At 49.8% G+C, this 25,196-nt stretch overlaps 1 protein-coding gene and 1 long non-coding RNA gene across 3 annotated transcripts in view; one reads left to right on the top strand and one right to left on the bottom strand.

The window, feature by feature from the left end:
- Positions 1-9,233: 9,233 nt before the first annotated feature.
- The window catches only part of Vwa5b1 (von Willebrand factor A domain containing 5B1), a 63,144-nt gene continuing 47,181 nt past the window's right edge, over positions 9,234-25,196 (top strand). Inside the window, exon 1 of one of the 2 annotated variants that reach the window (XM_037203120.1) lies at positions 9,234-9,428. The gene's annotated coding sequence lies outside the window, so the exon portion shown is untranslated. Of the gene's footprint in view, positions 9,429-21,023; positions 21,177-25,196 lie in introns of those variants that run through there. The other variant, XM_037203119.1, reaches the window with a different exon arrangement.
- LOC119087471 lies at positions 13,855-16,220 on the bottom strand. Its single transcript, XR_005090944.1, has 2 exons — positions 15,734-16,220; positions 13,855-14,517 (listed from the first exon to the last, which is right to left on the bottom strand). It is a non-coding gene; the product is annotated as an uncharacterized LOC119087471 (long non-coding RNA).

Genomic DNA, 25,196 nt, shown 5'->3' with positions numbered 1-25,196 from the left:
CTGGGGGCTCCCTGTTCAACAAGAGACTCTGCCTTAATCAACTGAGAGAGATACCTTCTGTCAACCTCTGGCTTCCACATGTACACGTGCAAACATACATTCACACATGCACATGTCACACACATACATACACATGCAACAATTATCATAATACACACCTGTTGTTTCAAGGCCCTTCTCAACACAATGCAGACCTGGCTCATGTGTCTATGCTCAGGACAGGCACTCTACAACCTCCCCTGAACCCAGACTTTGACCCCCAAGGCTTCTATAAAGTCACCCTTTCCCAAGCAGAGGCTAGACCTGCTTCCATGACATGTATGACACATGCCACAGGGAGCAGGATACAGACATTGAGGACCACTTCCAGGCCATGGATAGAAGTCAAGGCCCTGAGAGGCCCAGAGACTGACTCCAAGTCCCAGAGTTTCCATTCAGCGAATTTTCAAGCCACAAATGTAGAACCACTCGACCACACAGGGCACTTCCAAGAAGCATTACCTAGGAGGCATCCTGAGAGAATTCTTTCCAATAAATAGCTGAGAATTCATTCATTTCATAAAGCCAGCAAGTCTCTACTGTCTATTGACGGGCATCGGCTGTCTGCTGCGTGCTGCTTGTGAGGCACTGACTAGCTTCTAGAGCCAGGAACGTAGAACGGACGCAGCCCATTCCCTCACAAAGCTGGGAATTTGGAGAATGATAGGCAGGGAGATGGAGAGTTAAGAGCATCACCAAACCAAGGGGAGACAACATGACATCCACGTATGGTATGCTCCAGGAAAACAAAAATTGTCTCCCAGTTCATCAGAGGAGGTCTATTAACAGCATACCACAGGGTCTTACTAAGTAGTCCAGGATGGCCTTGAACTCAATTCTTTTTGTCTCTGCTTCTCACATGCTCAGATTGCAGGCATGCACCACCACGCCCAATTTATAGATACTTCCTAAGGGCTTGAAAAATAGTATTTCTTGGGTTCACTACATTTTTCCTCAGAAGCACCTTTAGCCTGGGAGTATGTGCCATGGTAGGGTCTGTGAGGTCAAGGTCAATGGCAACTCCATCTCATCCTGACTCTAAACTGGTCATGTGACTCTGTTTTGCTTCCATGTGGCCTCATACAATAAGGAATCCCTAAAGGAAGGGAACGCATTTTTGGATGCCTTTATCTCCCTCCGTTAGTGCTTTACAGTGACTGAACAGATGTGTGTTATGGGCTGGACTGCAGGCGCTGGGCAATGAGCTGCTCAGGCCAAGCTTCCCACCCTCACAGGGCTTGCAAGTGGTGCTCAACCAACCCTCTAAACCCCTTTGGTATCCTCTGCACTCCAACCCATGTACAACTTTAGGCTCTGTTATGGAGTATTAGCTTAAGATGTGTTTTGTTCATTTATGCTGTGGAGTATTTGTTTAATGATGCAAAGATGTATTGCATTCTTTTATGTTGCATTTGTTTATCTCTATAAAGCTGTGTTACTGTGCCTGTCTAAAACACCTGATTGGTTTAATAAAGAGCTGAATGGCCAATAGCTAGCAGATGAGAGAAACAGGTGGGGATGCCAAGCAGAAGGAATAAGTAGGAGGAGAAATCTAGGCTCAGGGGAGGAGCAACAAAAGGAGGAGAGGAGGATGCCAGGGGCCACACAGCCAGTCATGGAGTAAGAAGGAAAGAAAGATATATAGAATAAAGAAAAGTAAAGAGCCCAGAGGCAAAATGTAGTTAAAGAGAAATGGGATAATTTAAGTTGGAAAAGCTGGCTAGAAACAAGCCAAGCTAAGGCTGAGCATTCATAAGTAAGAATAAGTCTCTGTGTATTTATTTGGGAGCTGGGTGGCAGGCTCCCAAATGTGAAAAAAAAAAAAACCCACAACTACAAGACAGTACCTGGATGCACGCTTTGCCATAACTCATGACGTCCAGAACAGATATCTAGATCCCCACCATCATATACAACCTGGTCCTCCTTCATCTCTCTCACCACTTTAGTGCAGAGCCCATAGCCTAGGAAGCATCGCTGATTCTTTTCTTTTCCCTTCCCCACCCTCATCCAATCAGCCACCGTCCCTATCACCAGCACGGCCATACTGTCATCCTTTACCTGTGGCTTCCCTGTGGACCTCCCCATGCTCTAACCTACGCTATATAGTGGCCAGGAGGGTTTCATAAAATGAAACCCCAAGCATGTTTCTCTCCTTTTTAGATCTTTTCAGTGACCTCATGTCTCCAAAAGTATACATTTCAAGTCTCTCAGGGCCCGCTACGTTTCCTCGCTACTTCTTGCCCGTCACTGTCCTCTATGGACCCCTCTGATTTTGTTCCAGCTCCCTTCCCTGCTGGGCTCTGAAGAGCTCTATTCACCCTCTGCACCTGCTGCCCCTGGTTCTGATATTCCTTCTTTGCCCGGTTCCTCAAGTAACTGAGATCCCAGGCCTTCCCATTTAGTCATGCATGTCATTCCCTCCTGAACAGCCACCCCCACCCCGCTGTCACCAACTCCCTATGACCCAGTGACTATTACATTTTACTCCAGTGATTTCCTTTATAGTATCCACCTCTTCGTGGTACAGGACTCCTGATGGAAAGAACAGTGGTGTCTTACCGGAGCCCAGAGTCTAGCCTGAAGGAAACACTGTGGTTATTGAATTCGGACAGCAAAGGCTTCCCAGGTCTGTTCTGAAGACGGCCTGAGTTGGTGCGGATCAGAACACCTGACATGGTGCTGGGTACGCTGGAGGTCATCGGCATGTGCATGTCATGTCATGGATGGCCTGGAGACTACAGGGACTGAGTATGCATTATCCTTCGCTCCATGGAAGAAACACAAGAGACGAGGAGCCGGAAGTGCTCCCACACCACATCTGAAAGTCTCTTCCTCTCTTTTCCTTTTCACACTTTTTGCAACATGTCTATGTTTACAAAGCCTGAGGAGCGTGCTGTGAGGTTGACAGCTCCGGAGACTGGCCCTTCTTGTTCCCTGAGCAGCCTCCTGCCTCACTCCAATTTCTTTCCAGCAGCCACCTGTTCCGAGACAACCACCTCTGCCCCATCCCTTCATCAAGAGTGAGCTGCCAGCTCCCACCTCACAGGCCAGCTGTGGTACTGCTCCCAGGACAGCTTTGAAGCCTGGAATTGTTGCCGCTCATTTGTGTGTACCCAGGCACTACTCATGGCAACAGGTCATGAATAAGGAACAGACACCTGACAGACACACAGCTGTCTCCTGCCAGCCCTGACCCCTGTCAGCCAACTGTCTGCAACCCCAGGCAGCCTGCCTCCTGCAGAGAGAATATGGTGTAAGCAATTGGGTACTGGAGTTAGCAGTAAACCCAGTTCCACTCAGTAGGCATGGAAGGGGCCCTTTGATGTGCAAGGAGCTATACCTGATTCCAGCCTTGGCTCTGCCACTAACCAGGAAATGGGCAAGTCCCTTAACTCTTCTGACCTTCTCTCTTCTCATCTGTAAAGTGGGTACAATAATAATTCTAAATGAGTGTCTATATTTTTGAGAAAGGTCTCTTTCATCATGGGTTCATTTGGTTTCACTCATTCAGTTGTTCAGCAAGTGCCTCACCCTCTGCCAGGATTTAAGCTAAGCACGGGAGATACCTAGCAGTCCAAACTGTAAGGTGTTGACTTCCAGTGAGCTTGCACTGAGGCAAGGGAGAAACACTTCAATCAAATGATCTCATAATAAAATGTTAACTTGTAGTCACAATTAATGCTATCAAATCTACAAATGATGGATACAAAGAGGCCTGGAAATCTGCAATGGAAGATGTGAGCTTGAGGCCCCATGGGAAATAGATGGTTGAGCTGACACCCGAAGAAGTAGAAATACTAACTGAAGATCAGCCAGAAAGGAGCATTTAGGCACAAGGAACAGATCTAGTCGAGGATAAGCCCAGGGACCACAGGGGAATCCATTGTTTCCCAGGTTGTAGAGTAGGTAGCTAGACAGGGAAAGGAACTGGAGAAGTCAGTGGTGTAAGACCTATGGGTCCCTGTTCAGTTGAGGCCAAGGGCATGGTGTCCTCCTAAGCTCCAGGAAGCCATGTACAGGGCTCATCAAGGTACTATGCAAGGCTCACTCTGGCTACTGTGCAGAGATTGGAGGTCTCTGGGAGAACACAGGAGGTGGCAGGCTGCAGGAACGGTTCTGAAGAAAATGAGGGTGATGAAGGCAGAGCTTGAGAAAGCATCCACATGGCCAGACACCAGTGAGGAAAGGCGATTTGCCAGAGACATGCAGTGACATTATGGCCAGCAGTCCCCACATGTAACTAGCGATGGGACCAGAACTCACATTAGCTATGCCATGTGCCTGTAATCCATCGGCAGTCACTTTCACTGAGTTCAAGGTAAAGGGGTAGGAGGTACCTTTTACCTTTGGATGAAGGACTGCCAAGTCACGTGATAAAGAACCCGGCTACAGAGAGAGGTGAAGAACCACAGCCTTCTATGCAATTTCCTCATGCAGATAAAGTATTTGATGAGTTCTTTCTGTCCCCTAAAAGTGACTTTTATCTGTTCAACTACCTGCTGTTTGAGCCTTGCAGACCCCACAGTCACACTCAATGGACCCTCAGTAACCATACCTGAACAGAACCTCTACGGGACACCGGCTCCATGTTCAGAGTGTGGGGAGAGCCTGCTACCATTACCTTGGACTACACACACACACACACACACACACACACACACACACACACACACACACATACACACACATATATACACACAGACACACACACATATACACACAGACACACACACACACAGACACACACATACACAGATACACACACATATATACACACAGACACAACACATACATAGGTACAGACACACACATATACACACACACACATACATATATACACACACACACAGAGACACACACACAGACACACACACATACACAGACAGACACACACACACATCATGGGCCCTGGTGCCCTGCCAAGGCCTGCTCTGAATCCTCTGCCAGCCTTGCCTTGGCCCACCAAGGTGCCTCCCCAGGGACTAGTTTTTCTCACTAAGTCTCTGTTGATCACACATTCCCCAGACTCCCTTTCCTCTGTGTGGGCAGAGACAAGCGCATGGCTTCAAGTCCTGAAAGGAGAGGGTGGGTGGGGAAAGAGGTGTATGTTCCCAGGCAGAAGGCATTCTCCTTGGGGATCCCCACTTCTCTGCACTTACCTCCTCTCTTGCTGCCCTGCCAGGCTCCTACCTTAGCTTGTTGGGGAAGGAGACTGGGAGGAAGGGAGCGTGAATTCCCCATACCCTCCCTGTCCGCCCAGGTGACCGGGTGAAGTTACCTCCCCATTCGGCATCTCGGTTTTCACACCTATAAAACAGTAGCATTTGTGGAAGGGACATTTGGTGTTTAACAAACGCTCGTGTGGTGCATACTAAGTGTCCTGCTATCTTAGGTGCTTTGCAAATATTAACAGCGGGGAGGTTGCTGTACAGTGAGGTTAGATCATTTCCCTGAGACACACAGCTAGAGAATGTCAGTGTCAGAAGCTAAACCTGAGAGTCCAGAACCGGGCCACCCTGAACCTGCTGTGTATGGTATCACCTTGCCTCCCATCGTCTTGGGATTTCTGTAGTACGGTGACAAGACCGCCTTGGTCCCCTGCCTGTTGGGTGTCTCTCCTTAATTCTTCTGAATGGATATTGTGGGTTGAACTGTGTCGCCTGCCTCACGGAAAGGGATGTTCAAGTCCCAATCTCTGGCCCTGTGAAATTCGACTTTGCTCCTGTGCGCACATCCTTCGGATATGATGAAGCTGCACCACCAGGGTGAGTCTGATCAGCATCTCTTTCAGAGAAAGGAGGGTTGGGGAGATGGTTCAGTTGGTAAAGGCGCTTGCTGCCAAGCCTGATGATCTAAGTTCGATCCCTGGGACCCACACGGCAAAAGGGAGAAAACTGACTCCAGCAAGGTGCCCTCCAACTTCCACTTGTGTTCCATGGTACATGAATCCCAATACACAAGCATGTGTACACACACACATGCACACACACTAATATATTGTAAAGTTTTCTTTAAAAAAAAAAAAGAGGAGACAGACATGCTGGAACAAAGAGGAGATGGTCATATGAAAACACAGGCAGACACTGGAGTGGTGTGGTGCCGAACCAGGAGCTGGATTACCAACCAGCACAAGACAATGGGAAGTTTTTGGTAGAGCCTTCAGAAGGAGCACACCCGCCATCTTGATTTCAGTCCTCCAGTCCCCAGAATTCCGAGACAATAAATGTCTGTGTTTTGAGCCACCCAGGCTGTGGAATCCCAGGAAGAGAATACAAGGGTCAAAAAAATCGTGCAGCCTTCAAGAGGAGGAGGCTCTGGAAAATACTTTGAAGGTAGTCACTTGCTGTCCCCAACCAGCTGGCTTCACTGATCTCGCATCTGGCCACATCTCATGTCATTTTCATGAACCCTGTAGGCACTCAGTCAGGCTAGCACCATCATGAGATGCGCACTCTGGGCTTGGCGTGGCTGAGGAGGTGGGGTGATGGTGGGTGTGCATGCCGAATGGAGCACCCAATGCAAAACAGATATTTTTTTTTTCTTTTCGATCTTTGTGTATGTCCATCCCTGGCTGTGAGTGAAGACACACCAGTACCACAGCACACATGTGGAGGTCGCAGGTCAACCTCTGGGGCTGGTTTTTCTTCTTCCTTGTTTGAGGTAGGTTCTCTTGTTCACCAACACATACACCAAGTTATCTGGCATGCAAGCTGGTGGGGTTCTTCCTGTCTCAGCCTCTTGTTTCATCATGGGTTCGCCAGAACTACAGAAGGGCCCTATTGAGTCCAGTGGGGTCTAGAGATCCAGACTCACATCCTTACACTCACACAGTGTCCTGGTTACTTCTCTAATGCTGTCATAAGACAGTGTGTCTCCGTTAGTGACGAAACACCGTGACCAAAAAGCAAGTTGGGGAGGGAAGGTTTCATCTGTCTTACACTTCCACAGCATTGTTCATCATTGAAGGAAGTCAGGACAGGAACTCAATCAGGGTCCTGCAGCAGCGATCTCGACCTTCATGGGGCCTGAGAACTGGAGAGTTTTGGGGGTGGGGGGTGGGGTAGAGTTATATGACTATGTTCTCTGGTCCTAGGGAACCAGGATCCTCTGTACTAATAAAGGTTTCATGAGCATTCCAGGCTGCTGGAAGCCATATGGCATCGCTGCCAGGACACTGGACTTGGGGAGTCTCGGGGACTGAGCTTGAATATGGGTCATATTTCTCCTCTCACCTTCTCAAGCTTGCTCTACACTGGATGAGGATAAGGGTTCAGCAGGTTGGCTACAGGGAGCTGCAGAGTAGCACAGAAGCCTGCTGGGAAGTCAGTGCCCTCATTTACCTCTTCCGGGCTCCTGGGAGTCTCTGTGTTTATCACCCAAACACCAGCCCAGACTGGTTTGTGGTGGGTGAGTATAAGAAGCCAAAGGGAACTTTATCTTGTGCCTCAGGCTGTCCTCAGAGGTTAGGGGAAGCTTGGCATGCCTCAGACCACCTGCCCTTGCCCATGACAGCAGCTTCCTTCTCTGTGGAGGTCAGTACCCCACCCTAGGGACTAACGAGAATCCAGGTGAAACAATCGATTCTGAACAGGCTGTGTCCCACACCAGGCTCTCTCCCGCATGGCCTCTCCCCAGCAGTCCTCCAAACCCTCCCTAGACTGTTCTCCAAAGTTCTGCTGGGTGTCACTCTCAACTGGCCCATATTTATCAAGATGGACGAGACCCGAGACTCCAAGTGGCATGTCTAATAAAAGTCCCTCAGAATCCTAATGTGGCTGTCTAATTGTGGAATCACCGGCTCAAGGACTTCTGGGTTAAACCAGATCATCTATGACCACAAGGAGAAAGCCGTAAAATCTCTATTCCCTTACAGCAACGCACCCACTGTGTGTACTGCCCCCCCCCCCAGTAGACCTCCAGAACCCAACCTCCCTAAGCAAAGTCCAGTAAAATGTCAGATGAGGAAGGCAGGGGAAAGAAATGGAAAGACAGACCTAAGTGTGAATCCCGGCTCTCACCTTTTCTGCCCCTTCGACCAAGAGCCTTCACCTCTCTGCATTCATCCGTGAAAGAAATGTAGCAGCTACCTCCAGTGTTGATGAGAACTCAGTGCTCCCCAGCTCGGCACACAGGGCTCCCCAGCTCGGCACACAGGGCTCCCCAGCTCTGCACACAGGGCTCCCCAGCTCTGCACACAGGGCTCCCCAGCTCTGTATACAGTGCCCGTCACTTAGTGATGTCTGTTAAAGGCAATCGGATAGAAAGGGATGTTTCCGGCAGAGTCTGATGGGTGAGCTTGTGCAGCCCTGCTCTGTCTGCCATTGCTCTGCTGTGTGCCTTGGGCGAGTCGCTCTGCTCTCTGTGCAGTTTCTCAATACCCCTGGGAGAAGAACGTTCTTCTTGGAGTTTTCCTTATGGAGTAGTGAGTCGAGGCACACGGCCATTATTCGCCCCACCTCGTGTCTCCGGATAGTTTATGTTATTATTATCGGCCACCCTTTGTATCCTCATCTTCTGAATCTTTACTTTGGGGCTTGCATTTTAGATTTGGTATTTCTACCTGTCTGGCCATGCGGATTCTAGATCTACCTGGCCTGATCTTAATGAGCCCTTGATTCTCTGAGTTACCCAAATTTCTACCCGAGAAGGCCCCACTTCCTGGAGCTGCCTAGAAATTTCCCCCCATGACTGGCCTGGCCCTGGGTAGCCAGTAATGGCTTGGGACTCACCAAAGACACTGGCAGATCTGCTTACTGCCTGGGACCACGGTACCCAGGGCCATCTGCTTGCCTGCATCATGGCCTCTTGGGGGGAAATGGAGTGACAGCTTATATTAGCTGTCTCACAAATGGGCTTGCAGAGGAACAGCATTGGGATGTGGGGGAGGTTAGGTCCAGAGTCAGGACCCTGGGGGCTCTGTCCAGCACTGAAATGCCTCAAGGTGAGGTGACTTATCCCCCCCACCACCACACACACCCCCGGGAGGGGCTGCCCAAAAGCCTGATGTCCCTGGAAGCCAGACATTTGCTATCAGCCCCTGCAGGGGTTAGCCAAGGCTGCTCAGTGGCCTCCTGATTCCTCTTGTGCTCAGGAGAAGGGGGGAGGGAGGGCGTAGGGTGGGGGAAGGCTGCACTGCCGTGTGAGCCTGGGGTGATCGTCATGGTTACGCTCCGGCAAAACAAATGGCTGGCTTCCTGCAGGCCACCTCAACAGCCATCGCAATGTTGGCATTGATCAAGCCCGCTGCCAGCGCAGCCAGGCACTGGGCTCGGGTACCAGAGCCCGGCTTGGGAGCCCTCTCCAGTAGCCTGGGGCACAGGGAGGCAGCTGCTGCGACCGTGGGGAGAGGAAGTGTTCGCCCTCACACATGTTGCTTCTGGGACAAGGTAAGGGTTGGTGCAACCAGTGTCCTGCAGTGCAAGGACAAGGGGAGACGCATCCTAAGGGCAGAGGGTGTGCATGAGTGTGTATATGCACAGAGAGTTTGTGTGGAAGTGTCTGTGTGTTCACTTTGTGGGGAGGGGCTCAGGAGGTTCCAGCATCAGAAGTGAGGATGTAACCACATGTTGCTCCCATGGCTCCCAGGCACGTGTGCGCTCTCTCTCTCTCTCTCTCTCTCTCTCTCTCTCTCTCTCTCTCTCTCCTTCTCTTCCTCCCCCCGTCTCTTCTCCCCCTTCTCCCTTTTCTTCCTTAGTGTCTGTTTTCTGTGTGTAATTCTCTCAGCATCTCCTCTCATCTCTGTCTGTCTTTCTTCATCTCTGTCTCAGCCTCCCATCCCTGCCGCCTCTTTCCACCGTCTCCCTGTCCCCATCCTTTCTAATCTGTCCTCTAGAGCTCCAGAGCAGTCAGTGCTCTGCAGGGCTGCCCACCCTCGCTGCCAAGCTCCAGGCTCGCTCCTGCTGCCCTCTGGGTGCCTGGCGTGTGGCTGTCTCCAAAGCCGCTGGCTGAGTGTGCGTTCTTCTCTGAGCTCTCACGTCCTGGGATCCTGGAGGTAAGAAGGTTCTGAACAGAGAGGTCATCCTTGGGTAGTGAGAGGTGGTGGGGTCGGGGGACTTGGCACTGTGAATGGTGATTTCTGCTAACACATCAAGCCCCTGCTGGAAGTCCCTTCATATCTCCTGCTGCAGCTCCCGAGGTCCTAGGAAGTCCTGGTATTTTATCCTGCTGCTCCTGTCCCAGCCAGTGGTACAGGAGGCTTGGGAGTTGGGGGCCCAGAACCCTCTAGCCCCTCCTCCACTCTAAAAAGCAACAGGCATCTCTCTCTCTCTCTCTCTCTCTCTCTCTCTCTCTCTCTCTCTCTCTTTCTCTCTCTCTCTCTCTCCAGACAGCACTCTTCTTCACTTTCTCTGCTGGGACTTAAGCCTGTTTCCCACCCATCTAAACCAAGCAAGTCAAGGAAAATGGGCAGAGGCCAAAGGGCATGGGGCTCCTGCAGCTCTCTCACGTGGAGGGGGGGCACCCAAGGGCACAGAACTCGGTGGTTAACTGGGATCAGACTGGGGGCTGAGCCCAGGGGTACATGATGTATGTGGGCTATGTCCTGGGGAGACATATAGAAGCACACTTCTGGAGGGATATGTCCCTGGAAGTAGTGATGTGACGTGTATGGAGCAAGCCACATGAGTAGATAAGGGGGTCATGTACACGTATATAAACATGTTCACATTTCAGGAGTGCACATGCAAAATGCTTTTTAACCAGTGATGTGAAGGGAGTTATGAGTGTGTGTACATGCATATGTGTGAATTAAGATTGTTAAGACCGTGGGTTAAGCCTGACCATAGGGTGACTGAGCAGGACCCCTAAGGTCTTGACATAGGAATGCAATGTCCTTCAGCTTTGGGATGTTTATTCATCTCCATGGGCAGGACTTGGGCCATTTCTAACCCAGCTCAGGTCATAGCCCATGGCTCAAGGCAGTGTGGGAACTGTGTCCCCCTGGGTAACCTGTGGACCCCATTGATTTTCAGGCTTGAGACAGGCTAAGATGCCTGGCATGGGGGTGGCTTGGGCTGGGAATATCCTTCCACTATAGCTTTAGGAGTTGGGAAGCTGAGGGGCCTGTGGCCTCCTATCATAACCACATCCCCAAACCTGGGCCAGACGATGCTCTCAGGATATCCTCTAGCCATTGGCCATCTGGCTATGAGTCAAGGTGTCCAGGCTACGGACAGACACACCTGGATGGCAACAATATGCCCTGGTTAGAGGGATTGGGGTGCCCACTGAGACACCTTTCTGAACTAACCTAGCCAGCTTTGGGCTTTGGCTCTCTGCCTCTCAGAGCTGTTCTCCCAGAGAGTACCTCCTCTGACTGGCTGTTCTCTCATGGCCAGACAGGTGGTGTTGACTGTAGCCCTGGGGAGGCCATCTATAAAGATACCCTGAGGAAAAGGGGCAGAGGAAGGGGCACCTGGGAGTCCTGGATAAAACCAAAGGTCTTGGGCTTCTACTTGGTTCAGGTTTTGCTGGGTGCTGTGGTTTCTCACAGGGCCTCACTGCCAATCCCTCACAAGGACTTAGCTTCAGAGCCCAATAGCTAACCCCTGTAGACCCTCCTGGTCTCAGGCTCCCTTCCTTCAGCCAAACTTGGCAAGGCCAAGCAATGTCAGTTGACATTCTGGCAGCGGTGTGTGTGTGTGTGTGTGTGTGTGTGTGTGTGTGTGTGTGTGTGTAGAAATGGGTCATCTGAGTCAGTGGACCACACAACTCCAGCCCACAGTGCGGGGTTCACAAGTCTTTTGGTCTTGTTAACTGCCCTCAGCTTCTCTCCTTAGCCTCTGGGGCACTTACCTAGCAGTAGAGTTGACACTTGGGTCTCTCTGCATGCCTGGATTCTTTATGGGAAGGAGATTGGGGTCAAGGGTGCTCGTGGGGGACTAAGAAGGCTTTCAAAGGAAACAGTGTTAGTGCAGAGGTGTGGAGGAAGCAACAGAGGCGTATGGCCACGTGGAAAAAGAGGCAGGGAAGCATGTTTTCTAGGGCTGGGCTGTGTGGATCGGTACAGAAGGAGAAGAAATGTTTGGTTTCAAGAGTATTGAGTCAGTTTGCGAGATCAGGCAGGGCAAGGTGGGAAAGGGGACAGGAATGAAAGGCACTGAGTCATTGGATGCCACCTGATGCCAGGTTGGCTGGGTGTTGGGTGTCTGTTCTCGAGGAAATAAAGGCTCAGGTTGGAGAGGGTGGTAATCTGTTTCCTAAGCTTATGTCAACCAACGCTCACAAGAAGGGCTCTTGAATTTGAGCTCTGTGAACTGGTCAAGAAGCAAGTGACTTAGGGCCTTCTGTGACAGGCTGGGGCACAGAAGCCATGGTACACATTCATGGATTGTCTGCTCACTCCCTGCAGTGGGGAGAGGGTGAGCCACTTAGAGAGAGAGCAGAGAGTTGCTAAGTGGGAACAGCTTGAGATAAGAGTGTGAGGGATGCTCACCCCCAGTCGCTTGCCTCACTGTCTCCTGGCCCTGGGAATGAACTTGCAAAAGCAAGAGGGGAACAGTTGGGAAGGAGGCCAGCGGCTAGTGTGCTCCTCGACTGTGCCAGACCTTACCCTGGTGTCAGACTTCATTCCCATTTTGCAGATGTTTACACACTCACACTCAAACGCACATATGCACACACACACATGTACACATATGCATACACACTCACACACACAGTGTCTTATGGTTTCTATTCCAGTGATAAAACACCATTAGCAAAAGTAATTTGGGGAGGAAAGGGTCTATTTCAGCTTATGACTCTCAGGTCACACTCCATCACTGATAGAAGTCAGGACAGGAACCCAAAGCAGGAACCTGGAGGCAGGAGCTGATGTAGTAGCCATGGAGGAGTGTTGCTTACTGGCTTGCTCAGCCTGCTTTCTTATAGCACCTAGCCCAGGAGTGGAACCACCACAGTGGCCTGGACCCGCCAACATCAACCATTAATAAGAAAACGCCCAACAGGCCAATCTTACAGAGGCATTTTCCCAATTGAGAGATCTTCTTCCCAAATGACTATAGCTTGTGCCAAGTTGACATAAAACTCACACACACACACATGCACGCACGCACGCACGCGCGTGCGCGCACACACACACATGCATGCACGCACGCACACACATGCACATGCACGCACATGTCTCCTGGCCCTGGGAATGAACTTGCAAAAGCAAGAGGGGACAGTTGGAAAGGAGGCCAGCGGCTAGTGTGCTCCTTGACTGTGCCAGACCTTACCCTGGTGTCAGACTTCATTCTCAAAATCCACATCACAGAAGAATACTAATGAATTGAGTGCTTCTGCAAATGATCAGCATAAGCACCTGCCCTTGCTCAAAGCCCATGTCAATCCCTGCCCATCAGTCGGCACCTATATGTCCATCGGTGTCTCAGAGGCTGTTGTATAGGAGAAATGATGGCCATAGAAAGCCAAAGGATTATACCATGGAACCAAAATCTCATGGAAGTCATGAGATTCAGTGAGGAGATTTAGAGGGCATGTTGGATCTTTTATCCCACATAAGGCCATAGACAAAACAGAACCTGGACACTAGGCCAATGAATGACAGAAAAAGAGAAAATTGAAGTATGAAAAGTCACAGTGGGCTAAACAGAGAATTCTCTAGAAAATTTGTGCCTACCCAACTCAATACTTGATTTGTTCTTCATTCGTTGAAAGACGTTTGTTTGTTTTGTTTTGAGACGGTTTTTCTGTGTAGCCCTGGCTATTCTGGAACTTGCTCTGTAGACGAGGCTGGCCTCGAACTCAGAGATCTACTTGTCTCAGCCTCCCAAGTGCTGGAATTAAAGACATGTGCCACCACTGCCTGACTTCATTGAAAGTTTTAATATACAGTTATAATTTTATTTTGACCCAATGTAGGATTCTGTTTTCAAGTTGTTGTTTTACTTTTCCAAAATAAAATTCCAATGGAAAACTTTCTTCACCATTTCCCATGAAACCTGGTCACTGTTTTAAGTGGATCTGGTGACTGGGGGGGGGGCTGGGGGAGGTACAGAGCCCTTCTGCAGTCTGTGTTTCAGCCTGTGCGAGTTGAGTAAGTGAATGGATGAGCAGGGAACTGTGAGCTGTCTCCGGAATCAGGCACTTTTGTCTATTGGGCTGATTGCTTTCATGTGGGCTACTACCACACCTTACCTCCTGTCCTCTGTCCATTCATTCAGCATCTAATGAGCACCCACTGGGTGCTAGCCACTCTCCTGAACACTGTTGAAAACAAATAAAAGCTCCGTCTTTGTGGAGTTTATATCATAGTGAGCCCACTGGTCAGTGTCCTCTTCTGCCACACCTTAGTCTCCTGGTATTGTGGCTTCTGCCCCTGACCATCACTTGCAGACCAGGACACTAATGGCTTCACTAGCCAGGTTTGATTACGCTGCAGTAAGAATAAGCACATGTTCATGCCACATGTCCAAAGCAGGTCACATGTCATCATGGAATGCCATCACTCCTCCACACGTGCTTCCAAGGTTCCTATGGCAGGAAACAGGACACCGCTCAGCACACACTGGCTTTCTAAGCCTCTAGTCCAGAAGGGAAGGAGTTCACTTCTGCATAGCTCACGAGCTGAAGCAAGACACACCTCAGGTTTTCAAGGGGGCAGGGGCATGCAGCCTGCCCTGTCTCTATGACAAGGAGAGCCCAGAACTGCTCAGCAGCATGCGGACCATCGTAGGTTTAACCACAAGAGCATGGAAGCCTGTCAGAACACTCACAGGACATCGGGCAGAATGGAGAGATTAACCTGGAAGAGCCTTCCGGAATCTTAGCTCCCAATAGCAACCCCAGCCACTGGCTCTCAGCTCTAATCAGCAAATGAGACTTCCCGTGGAGTCCAACTCCAGCCGCTTGCAGGTCTAAGCTTAGCAGAGCAGCAGATTAGCTTTAAACAGAAGACTCAGCCCTCCTTTGTGTCCCATCTGAGCCCAGGTCCCCTGACCCTTAAGATCGGTCACAGGGCTGCTGGCTTTTGTCTCTTGTTTTTTCTCTCTCCTGGCTCTTAGCCCTTTAACGGTTATGGATGAGGAAGTGCCTTGAGTACAAATTGCATGAGGTATGAATGAATGAACAGCGGTACTCTGATGACTCACTACTGAATTTGAAAATGTTAATTGGTCACAAGGTAAAAGCTCCCTGGACAACTTTTAATTACATCATTTCTACTTTTTTAAGCCACTGGAGATTTTTCTGAGGTAGTCCGTGTTGAAGACATCACGCACAAGCCCTTTTAGAGGTCTGAGCCTGGCTACCTTGGTCATGTCCTCCTATGACCCCTACACAGGAAGAAGCCACCAACGTGCCTTCAAAAGTCAGCCAAAACTCTGGGTGTGGAGGTGCACACCTCCCATCCCAGCATTCAAAATGATAGGGCAGGAGGGCTGATCATGAGTTCGAGGCCAGCCTGCACTATATAGCAAATACCAAAACAAAAAAACAAAAAACCGTGAGCTGGTCAATGTGTGCAGTGCATCCCAGGCCCTGTTGCACTTCCGTCCGATGGCACCGGGTAGCAGGCTTGAGTCCTGTGCCCTTCCCACGGATCAGGAAACAAAGGCTTGGCCAAGTGAAGTAATGTGCCACATCACTGGATGGCCCACACCGGAGCCTGGCTTCAAGCTGAAATCCTTCGGGGATCTAAGGCAGCGCTTTTGGCTTCCAGGCTGACTGAGCCAGCTGCCTCTTCTCTCACCTAGGATGCTGCTTGGCTTAGTCTCCCTTGCGAACACCTCCAGTTGGTATCTGGGCCTCTCAAAGAGAAGGCCTTCTCGGGTGGCTAAAGGATCCCCTATCTCTGGGTGTCGCTATGACATCATAGGAAGCACAGGGACATGGCACCGCCAGGGTTCTGTCCCCACATCATCACCTCCCACTAGCCCTCTGACCCAGGTGGGTTTCTTAACTTCTCTTATATTTACTCCAATCATCTATAAATCAAAACAAAGTGATGTTCACATTTAGAGACTCCCAAGGAACCAGGTGATAATCCAGGCACACTGATCCCATCGCAGCATTCTGTTTGGAGTCTGGCGGGGAGGGGCTCTGAGTCCACAAATCCTGTCTTCATAAGCCTAGTTGGCACGGAGGGCACTCAGCATCCCCAAGGCAGTGACTCCCACCTGTGACTTATTAACTTTATGAGGGTTCACAGGAGCCAAGGGGCACAGCAGACCATGTCCCAGGTTGGTTCCCCTGCAGCTTGGCGCCAGCGCCTGGGGAGAGCGATGTTGAGACTTCCCCCTCCCTTTCATCCAGTCACTCTCCCATAGAGGTCACGTGCCTAGTGCTGACTGCAGGAGGAGAGCAATGAGGCTGACCTGTATGTTAGAAACCGTCACCGCACCCCAAGGATGGGAACCAGGGTGACAAGGAATCCCGCGGGCATACCCAGAATCAAGTGAAATCTGAGTAAGAGCAAGCTGGCTGCAGAGACACTTACTGAGCCATGAGCCATGAACTGGTTGAAGGCTGCGAGCAGCAGGGGGTCATGGTCCAAACAGTAGGTTCCCAAACTTGGGTTCAAATCCTGCCTCTATCACCATGTGGCTGTGTGACCTGGAAGCTTCCTTAACCTCTCTGGTATCGGTTTCCTCCCTTGAAAAGAGATGATCATAGAAATCAAATGAGGTCATGGAGGGCCCTTCGGAAACTCCCCCTAATCTGACAAACAAGTAGTGAACAAGCAGTTCCTCAAAAGGTCAGGGTGGTGAGGATGCAGCACAGGTCGTGACTTCCGGCCTGACCTGTGCTGTGTCTCCAAAAGTCCTTCAGACCCTGGACTGCCCATTAAGGAAGAAAGCATGGTATTCACGTTCCTAGTAGATGCCATCTGGCCTGGGCAGAGCTCGATGGGGTCATCCTGTCCAGGTCACTCATTCACTCATTCTGCAAACAAGCACTGAAGGGTGATATGGTTCAGTGACCACCCAAGCCAGAGCCCCGCCATCCAAGGGTGTGCCACCTTCGGCAGGGATGGAACCATTCCACGTCTCAGTTTCCTTGCCTGAAAAATGGGGTGGTAGGACAGTAGCCATGCCTGCTTTCCTGGCCTGGCCTGAGGGTTACCCACCCCTCCTCATAGAAAGTATTCAGGGTTATATCTGGCATCGTGCCTGTGTATCATTGTTTCGGTTTTTTTGTTTGTTTGTTTGTTTTTTGTTTTGTTTTGTTTTGTTTTGTTTTTTAACTCTTTCAGGCACTATTCTGTATGCTGGAAAGACACAGGCAATGACAACTCTGGTTCCTACCCCTAGGTCTCACACTTCTGGAAATATTAGGCCAAGAAGACCCTAAACCTGTAACCCTCCGATCTCCACGGCCCACCCTCTATGCTGTGTGTGGCCCCAAGAGGCCTGGTCAAGGCCATTTGTGTGATAGCAAGAGTCCCAGTCTGAGGTCTATACTGAGTGGGTGGCAGAGCTGGCACTCGGGCCTGGTGGCTTTTACTGTCTGTCCAGTGTTCTCTGCCACCCAGATGACCTCCCCGCGCCATTTGAACGGGCAGCCTGTGGTGGAGAGGGGGCCTCACAGCTTGTCACTAATTGACCTAAGATCTCAGAGGGAAGCTAAGACAATGAACATGTTCTGATGCCAACACACGTAGTCAGGAGCCCTGGGATGCCTGGGTGCAGATCAGGGGTGGGGAGCTATGGGTGATCAGGGTCACTATAGGAAGTACCAGAAGTTCAGGGGCCCAGGTAGAGTCTAAGTTGGGGGGAGGGGGAGGGAGTGAGATAGCATCCTAAGAAAAGAAGCGATAAAGCATTAGCCATGGCTGGGGACCAAAGCTAAGTGAGCATCCTATGCACAGCCTCTCTCCTGCATCCTCCCTGTAGCCCTTGCCACCTCACCACTGCGCGGAGTAGAGGTACCGAATTTCAAAGATACTCCCAGCTGGGCAGTGGTAGACATGGAGACAAAGTAAGATTCCAGGAGTAGAAATCAGCTCTCTTGTCTGTTTTTCTACATCGTGCAGAGGTGTTTGGAGAGGGACACAGGCCAGTGATCACTCTATTTTCTTTAGCACACTAGTGCAAAAGGCCACCTCGAAAAGGCAGTTTCAGAATAGCCCTTCCTCTGTCCATCATCCTGTGCACTCCTCCGCAGGCAGGTAGGCATGGGCTAGAGACAGAGACAAGGCTGGAAGCCGGGTAAGAATCCATTTAGTGCCTTTCCACAGGGCTCCGGGGATGCTGGCAGCTCGGCGGGGGTGGGGTGGGTAAGTTCACCTTTAAAGGCACCGCAGAAGGGCGGCTTAAACTGGATTTGTGGAGACAGAATCCAATTTTCCTAACAACATGTGATCTTGTTTGAGAAGACTTCGGCACTGCCACCTCTCTGAGGCCCCAGGGAGCAGGCCACCTGCCAGCCAGCAACATCTGCACCTAAGCCACACCTCCAAGTAGCTAAGAGCGTTGATGGAGACCCTCTTTCTTCTGGAGTTTTCAGATGCCACCTGCTCGTTCCTCCCTTCTCCAGCAGGTCACTCCCTCTTAGCCAGAAAGTTCAGGGAGGGTGGACAGCCTGGGCCCCTGCCTCCTTGGAGTTGACTGTCCTGGACATCAGCACTGGCCAGACTCTACGCTCCCAAGCAAGGGGGAGGACACCAAGAACAGAAAGGCTGGGCATTTTCTGTCTTGATCATTTCTCCAAGGAAGTCTACAGATGCCTCTGGGATGGGGTCCTATGAGCTTTGGGCTTCAAGAGAAAATGTTCTCTACTATTATAGATGAGCCCACAGCCAACGCCTTAGCCTCACCCCTTGATAATGCAGTCTATCCTATCCTCTCATCCACAGACAGAGTACATTACATCCATTTATTGTTTGTTCGCTATGGGGTCTTGGTATATGGTTCAGGCTGGCCTCAAATTAAGGTCTTTCCTCCTTTGTCTCCAAAGAATTGGGATTACAGGCATGTGATACCACCTCCTGCCCACTCACTATTCAGTATCAACTACTGGTCCACACTGAAGTGGAAGACAGGCATCGCTTTACTATTTAATTTGGTAGGTTCACACACAAAGTAATGGGCTGCATCTAGGCTTCTTCATGCAGACGTCTTGGTTTACTTTGTCCTCACTGTTCCCTGTCAGGAGCCATCATCACGAGCTATTGTGGGTGCAGGATTATGCAGTGAGAAGTTCAGCCATCATAAAACGGGGAGAGAGAGAGAGAGAGAGAGAGAGAGAGAGAGAGAGAGAGAGAGAGAGAATAAAGAGACATGCAGAGAAGGATCACTGTGTGAGCAGATTCATTCCTTCACCATCAGATATTAGTTTTTCCTTCACTTATTGTAGTTTCTCCTTTGGACCCTGAGAGGAGGTCTTTAAGGCTGGCCCGTGAAGCCCCCCCCCCACTAGTTCCCCTCTCCCATTGCCTCTGATACACTCTCCCCATATCCAGCTTCTTGGTCCTTTCACAGTCCATGGATATTCCATTACACTCCATTTTCCACCTCCATTAAGATCTCTTCCCACCTGTCATAATCCCCTTTCTGGTTTCATGACCTCCACACATGCATGCAGACCCTACACCTAGATGTAACTTTAAATCTAGGTTCTACATAGGTGAGAAGATGAGGTATTTGTCTTTCTGAGTCTGGCTTACTTCACTTAACATCACGATTTTCTATTCCACCTATTTTCCTACAATTGTCATGATTTCACTTTTCTTTACGGCTGCATAACATCTGCTATGACTATGTACCACATTTTCTTTATCCATTCATCTATCGATGGATATCTAGGCTGGTGTCATTTCCTAGCTGGTATGAACAGCGTAGTGATCACTATGGGTGTGCAAGTGTCCCTGTGATGTTTTAACCCAGAGTCCTTCATGGGAATACTCAGGATAGCATGGCTGGGTTGTATAATACATAATTCTGTTTTTCCTTTCCTTTCTTCCTTTCTTTCTTTCTTCCTTCCTTCCTTCCTTCCTTCCTTCCTTCCTTCCTTCCTTCCTTCCTTCCTCTCTCTCTCTCTCTCTCTCTTTCTTTCTTTCTTTCTTTTTAAGATACTCTGTATTGATTTCCATGGTGGCTATGTGGTTTTATATTCCCAGAAGCCATGAAGGGTTTTTCTCTCTTCACATCCTCACCAGTGTTTGCTGTCATTTGTCTTTTTGACGACAGCCATTCTGACTAGAGTGAGATGGTCTCAGAACAGTTTTAATTTGCATTTCCCTGGTAACTAAGAGTGTTGAATACGTCTTCAACTGTTTATTGGCCATTTGTGTTTCTTCTCGTGAGAACTGTCTGTTCAGTTCATTAGCCTGAGTACTGATTGTCTCATTTAGTTTTTAGCGTTTATTTCTTCAGTTCTTCACATATCCTAGATATTAATTTTCCTGTCTGGTGTGTAGTTGGCAAAGACGTTTTCCCTTCATGTAGGTTGTCTCTGTTGATGGTTTTGTATAATTCTGTTGGTCAGTGCTTGCAATTATTTCTCATGCTGTTGGGATCCTGTCCAGAAAATCCCTGCCTGTGTCTGTAGACAGAGTCCTGTAGACAGAGTCCCTGCCTCCAGTTCTAGGGGAATGGGTCCTGGTTGGATGACTGAGGAAGAAGGCACAAAGTATGAGAACAAGGGCCATGTCTGTCTTGACTCTGGCTGTCCGCTGGGCCTGGCACAGACTCTAGCATTCAGTAGGCATGCCACGTTCATCTGCTGACAAAACACAGCACACCCAAATGAAACACAAGACATGAGAACTGCTGGTTCTCTCTGCAAGAAGGACTTGGAGGGCTCTGTGGAGATGGGAGCCTTGGTGCTGGGCCTTGAAAGTAACTAAGATTCCCTCCAGGGCCCAGGTTAAGCCAGCAGCACCAGAAGATAGAGCTCAGAGTAATGGTGGGAGGTCTTGATGAGCTGTAAGATGAGATAAATACAACAGAGCTCGGGATCTGACACATGGATGTGTGATCCTGGAATAGGGAGGCTTAGAGCCTGGAAACCAGAATGTGAGACCCCTAAAATTCTAGAAGCCTGGTACAATTGACTCAGACTCTGGGAACACACTGACTGTGGTCCACTTTGATGGAAGGATTGGGTTGCCAGTCCGTGGTTGGGGCTTGAGCTCCCCAAAGAAGCGAAAGGGCTTTCTAGAGGTAACAGAAGGAATAGGCCCCCAGACTGAGGTAAGAGCGTTGGGTTAAGCCCAGACTCAAGTGATGAGTTTGTACTCTGTCTAGTACAAGCCAGACTGAGACCACTTAGTCAAAGGACTCCACCCGTTTGGAACATGATCTGGGGTGGGGGGATCTGGCCAGGTTGAGGGAGTGAGGCTTCCAGAATGCCAGGAGAGAGCCAAATGGCCATATCTGAGACAGTAATGGGTTGAGTTGCTATCAGTTAAACATTTCGTTTCCAACATGAGACCCTGATCAGAGCTCTGGTCAACAGAGATCTGTGGGAACTTCTCTACTCTGCATGTATGGGGAAAACTAAGACCCAGAGCGTTAAGTCAGATATTCAAGACACACAGTATCAGAACAGCAGAGCTGTTGGGCCTATTGCTTCGTTAGCAGCTCCCTGGGCTCTAATGCCCAGCAGGGCTCCGGCACTGCTCTGAACACAAACCCAGCCACACTCAGGCAGGCTCCTGCCTTCATGCTTGCTTTTTTTTCTTTTTGGACAGTGCCAGGAATCAAAGGGCCCTGAGCACATGCTGGACAAGTGCTATTGCCCCAGCCCTTTCTAAATCTCTTTTTTAAAGTGTCAAAGTCTCCTAGCAAGAGAGTGCGGACACCCCTGGGCCCCAGGAGCCCTGATGTAGGTGCTCCCCATCCTGCCTGTGAGAGCTGGAAATTCAGATTCCAGACATCTTCTACCTGCTCTTTTCTGTCCCTGTTGCTTTTCCCATCCTCAGCACAAACTGAGAAGCAGCTTAGGACAGGGACAATGGGCTGTAGAATGGGGATGAGGGAGGGGGCAAGGTGGTGCCCATCAAGGTTGGCCTCTGGAGAGCTGTGATATACTAGGTTTGAACTTGTAAAGTGGTGCACAGATATGAACCCTAATAGTGTCCGTCAGCACAGAGGGCCTTTAAGGTACCCCTTTCTTTGAACCAAGCTTAACAGAGGACACTGGGACAAGAGGCAAAGAGGTCACAGCCAATGCTCTCAGAGAACTCATCAGCCTGTACATGATGGATGGACGGTTGCCGTGCCTTGATATGGAATGTGATAGACGAGGGACCATGGACATGGAAGCCAAAGAGAGACAATATCAGATGGACAAGAGTGTCCAGACTGGCTTTCATGGGGCTGGAGGGACAGCTTGGCCAGTAGAGTGCTTGCCATGTGATTAGGAGGACCTGGTTTTGATTCCTAGAACCTGTGTAAGAAAATGTCCAAGCATGGTGGTGTACATTTGCAGTCCCAGTGCTGAGGGAGTGCAGACAGACGAGTCTCTGGAGCTTGCTGGTCAGCCATCTAGTCAAATCAGTAAGTTCCAGTTAACAGTGAGAGACCTTGTCTCAAAAAAAAAAAAAAAAAAGTTAGATGTTGGCCTTGGGTACAATACCTGGGGTTGACTCTGGCCTCCACACACATGAACATGGACCTGCACAATACACCCCACACACACTTACACACAGACACACACACACACACACACACACATACACACACACATACCATACAGATACATATACACATATTCAATACAGATATGCACAAAAACATACACACATGCTCCAAACAAATACATATACTCTCCCTCACACACACATACACACCCCATGCAGATACACACACTTCATACAGAAACACATACACTCCATACATACACACTCCATTTACAGACACATACACATATTCCATAAATATTACACACACACATACACACACTCCATACAGACACACACAACACATACATACACACACTTCATACAGATACACACACACACATGAACATGCACATACACATACTTCACACACACACACACACACACACACACACACACACACACACCACACCCTTGGAGGAAGAGATGGGAGAATAGGCCTTGCATGATGAATGGAACTTTGAAAGGCAGAGAACTGTCCTAGAAAAAGGCTCCAGGGTGGCAAAAAACCCAGCCTGTTTGGGCTGCAGTGAGGTCAGAGTGTCTGGAGGAAGGCTGATACACAGGGCTTGGCTGGAGGTGACACTGGTCAGAGAGGTGGGCCAGACGGAAGGCCTTAAAGAATGTTCCAGGTTGGACAAAGACAATGGAAGCCAACTCAGGAGAAATGGAGGTGTGTGTGCGTGTGTGTAAGGACACACATGTGTGGTGATAACAAGGATCCAAAAGAAAATGGCTGGGTTAAAGGACCACTTAGGAGGATATAGAGGTGGTCCAGAGGACAGCAACAAAGCAGCAGGGTTGGGTGGAGGTGGAGCCAAGAGGACACTCAGGTAGACACACCAGGACTTAGAAGAAAGCTCACTTCAGAGAGCAGTGTAACCTCACGGTTAAGCATGTGGACACACCACGGCTTAGAGGAAAGCTCACTTCAGAGAGCAGTGTAACCTCATGGTTAAGCATGTGGACTCACCACGGCTTAGAGGAAAGCTCACTGCAGAGAGCAGTGTAACCTCACGGTTAAGCATGTGGACTCCACAGTCCGGCTGCTTGGGCTCAGCTCCAAGCCCCATCACTTCCCAGCTGTGGGATCTCGAACAAGTCCTCTTACCTCTCTGAACCTTGGTGTGTTGTCTATAAAGGAGGGATAGAAAGGGGCCAGCAAGGTGTCCCAGAGAGGAAAAAAGGTGTTTACAGCCAAACCGGACCACCTGAGTTTGATTCCTGGAACCCACATGGTGGGAGGAAAGAATCGACTCCCTCGGGTTGTTCCCTGACTTCCACGGGCGTGCTGCGTCATGCACACACACGGTAAATGAAGCATAATAAGAGATTTTAAGGAATGATGGAAAGAGTAGGTGCCTCTAATACATGTTGCCAAATTATATGTTGAAGGCACTTGGAGTGGGTTTCATCCATTCACCGAGCATCTGCTGTGTGCCGACACTGTTCTCTAGGTAACAGATACAACAGCAAACAAGCTAAAACAAAATCCCACCCTCATAGGATCATACTCTGGAAGAGTGCAGAGGCACATTCAACAAGATAAACCAAATATACATTTGAGCAGGTGTGTGCACTAAGAAAGAAACTCCACACGGGAAGTTGCGAGCAGTACCACAGAGCCGTCACCAGTGGGGTCTGAAGCTGAGGGTATGCGAGTGGAGATGGAGAGAGAGCAAGAAAGGAGCAAAGGATGCTGGGTCAGGATGAAATGCAGGAGCGGGTGCATTGTCCCCAGAGATGCTAATGGAGCCAGGATGTCAGCAGAGCTGGAAAGAGAGGCTCTGAGTAAGGCTATGGAATGTGTGATCAGAACCTTGGACACAAAAAATGATAGAAAGAGGGGGTAGCTGAAAGGCACCAGGGCTCCCTCAGAGAGTTTTTTTTTTTTTTTTTCAGAACACAAGAGTGGTGTTCTCAGAACAGTATGGGGGACCAAGAAAGGCCTCCGTCTCCTGCTACCACGGAGGTACCAGCCCAGGGAGGGGTCAGCAGCCCATCCTGCAGAGAGTACAGGTTAGGTACATCCTCACCCAGGATGCAGAGTCCCAGGAGCTGAATGGGATGCAAGGACTGGTGACTGTGAGAGACGCAATGAGATGGGCCATGACCAGGAGCTGGTCCAGGGACCTAGAATGACCAAGCATCCTCTCTAGGAAACAATGGGCTGTTACAAGAGAACGGGGCCTTGCTGCAGGAGGAAAGGGAGGTTTAGGGACTTGGTGACGCACACTGGAATGGAACTTAATGATTTCAGCCTCAAGGGTTCCTCACAGCAGTCACTGAAGAATCTGGTAGCCACTTCTCTCCCTCAGGAGGCCCAATGGCCAGCTTGGAATTGGGATTGTGAATGAATTCATAATGAGTGTTTCCTTACTGCCTTATCAGTACAAGGCTGGTTCAAGGGGCTTGGGATTTGGCAATGAGAAAACCAGGCTCTACCTTGCCCTATGGAGGGGAAGCGAATGCTAAATAATAGCCAGAATAAACATTTATCTGTAATGTGCCTGTGAGACTGCTACAGAAAGTACAAAGAGAAAGCAAGGGAGTCCTGGAGGGGAAGGTAGACAGAAGGGGCTGCAAGACT

This window comes from Peromyscus leucopus, chromosome 2, assembly GCF_004664715.2.
Source record: "Peromyscus leucopus breed LL Stock chromosome 2, UCI_PerLeu_2.1, whole genome shotgun sequence".
Taxonomy (NCBI): domain Eukaryota; kingdom Metazoa; phylum Chordata; class Mammalia; order Rodentia; family Cricetidae; genus Peromyscus; species Peromyscus leucopus.
The sequence above is the reverse complement of the archived record's forward strand: the minus strand, read 5'-3'. Positions and strand labels throughout refer to the sequence as shown.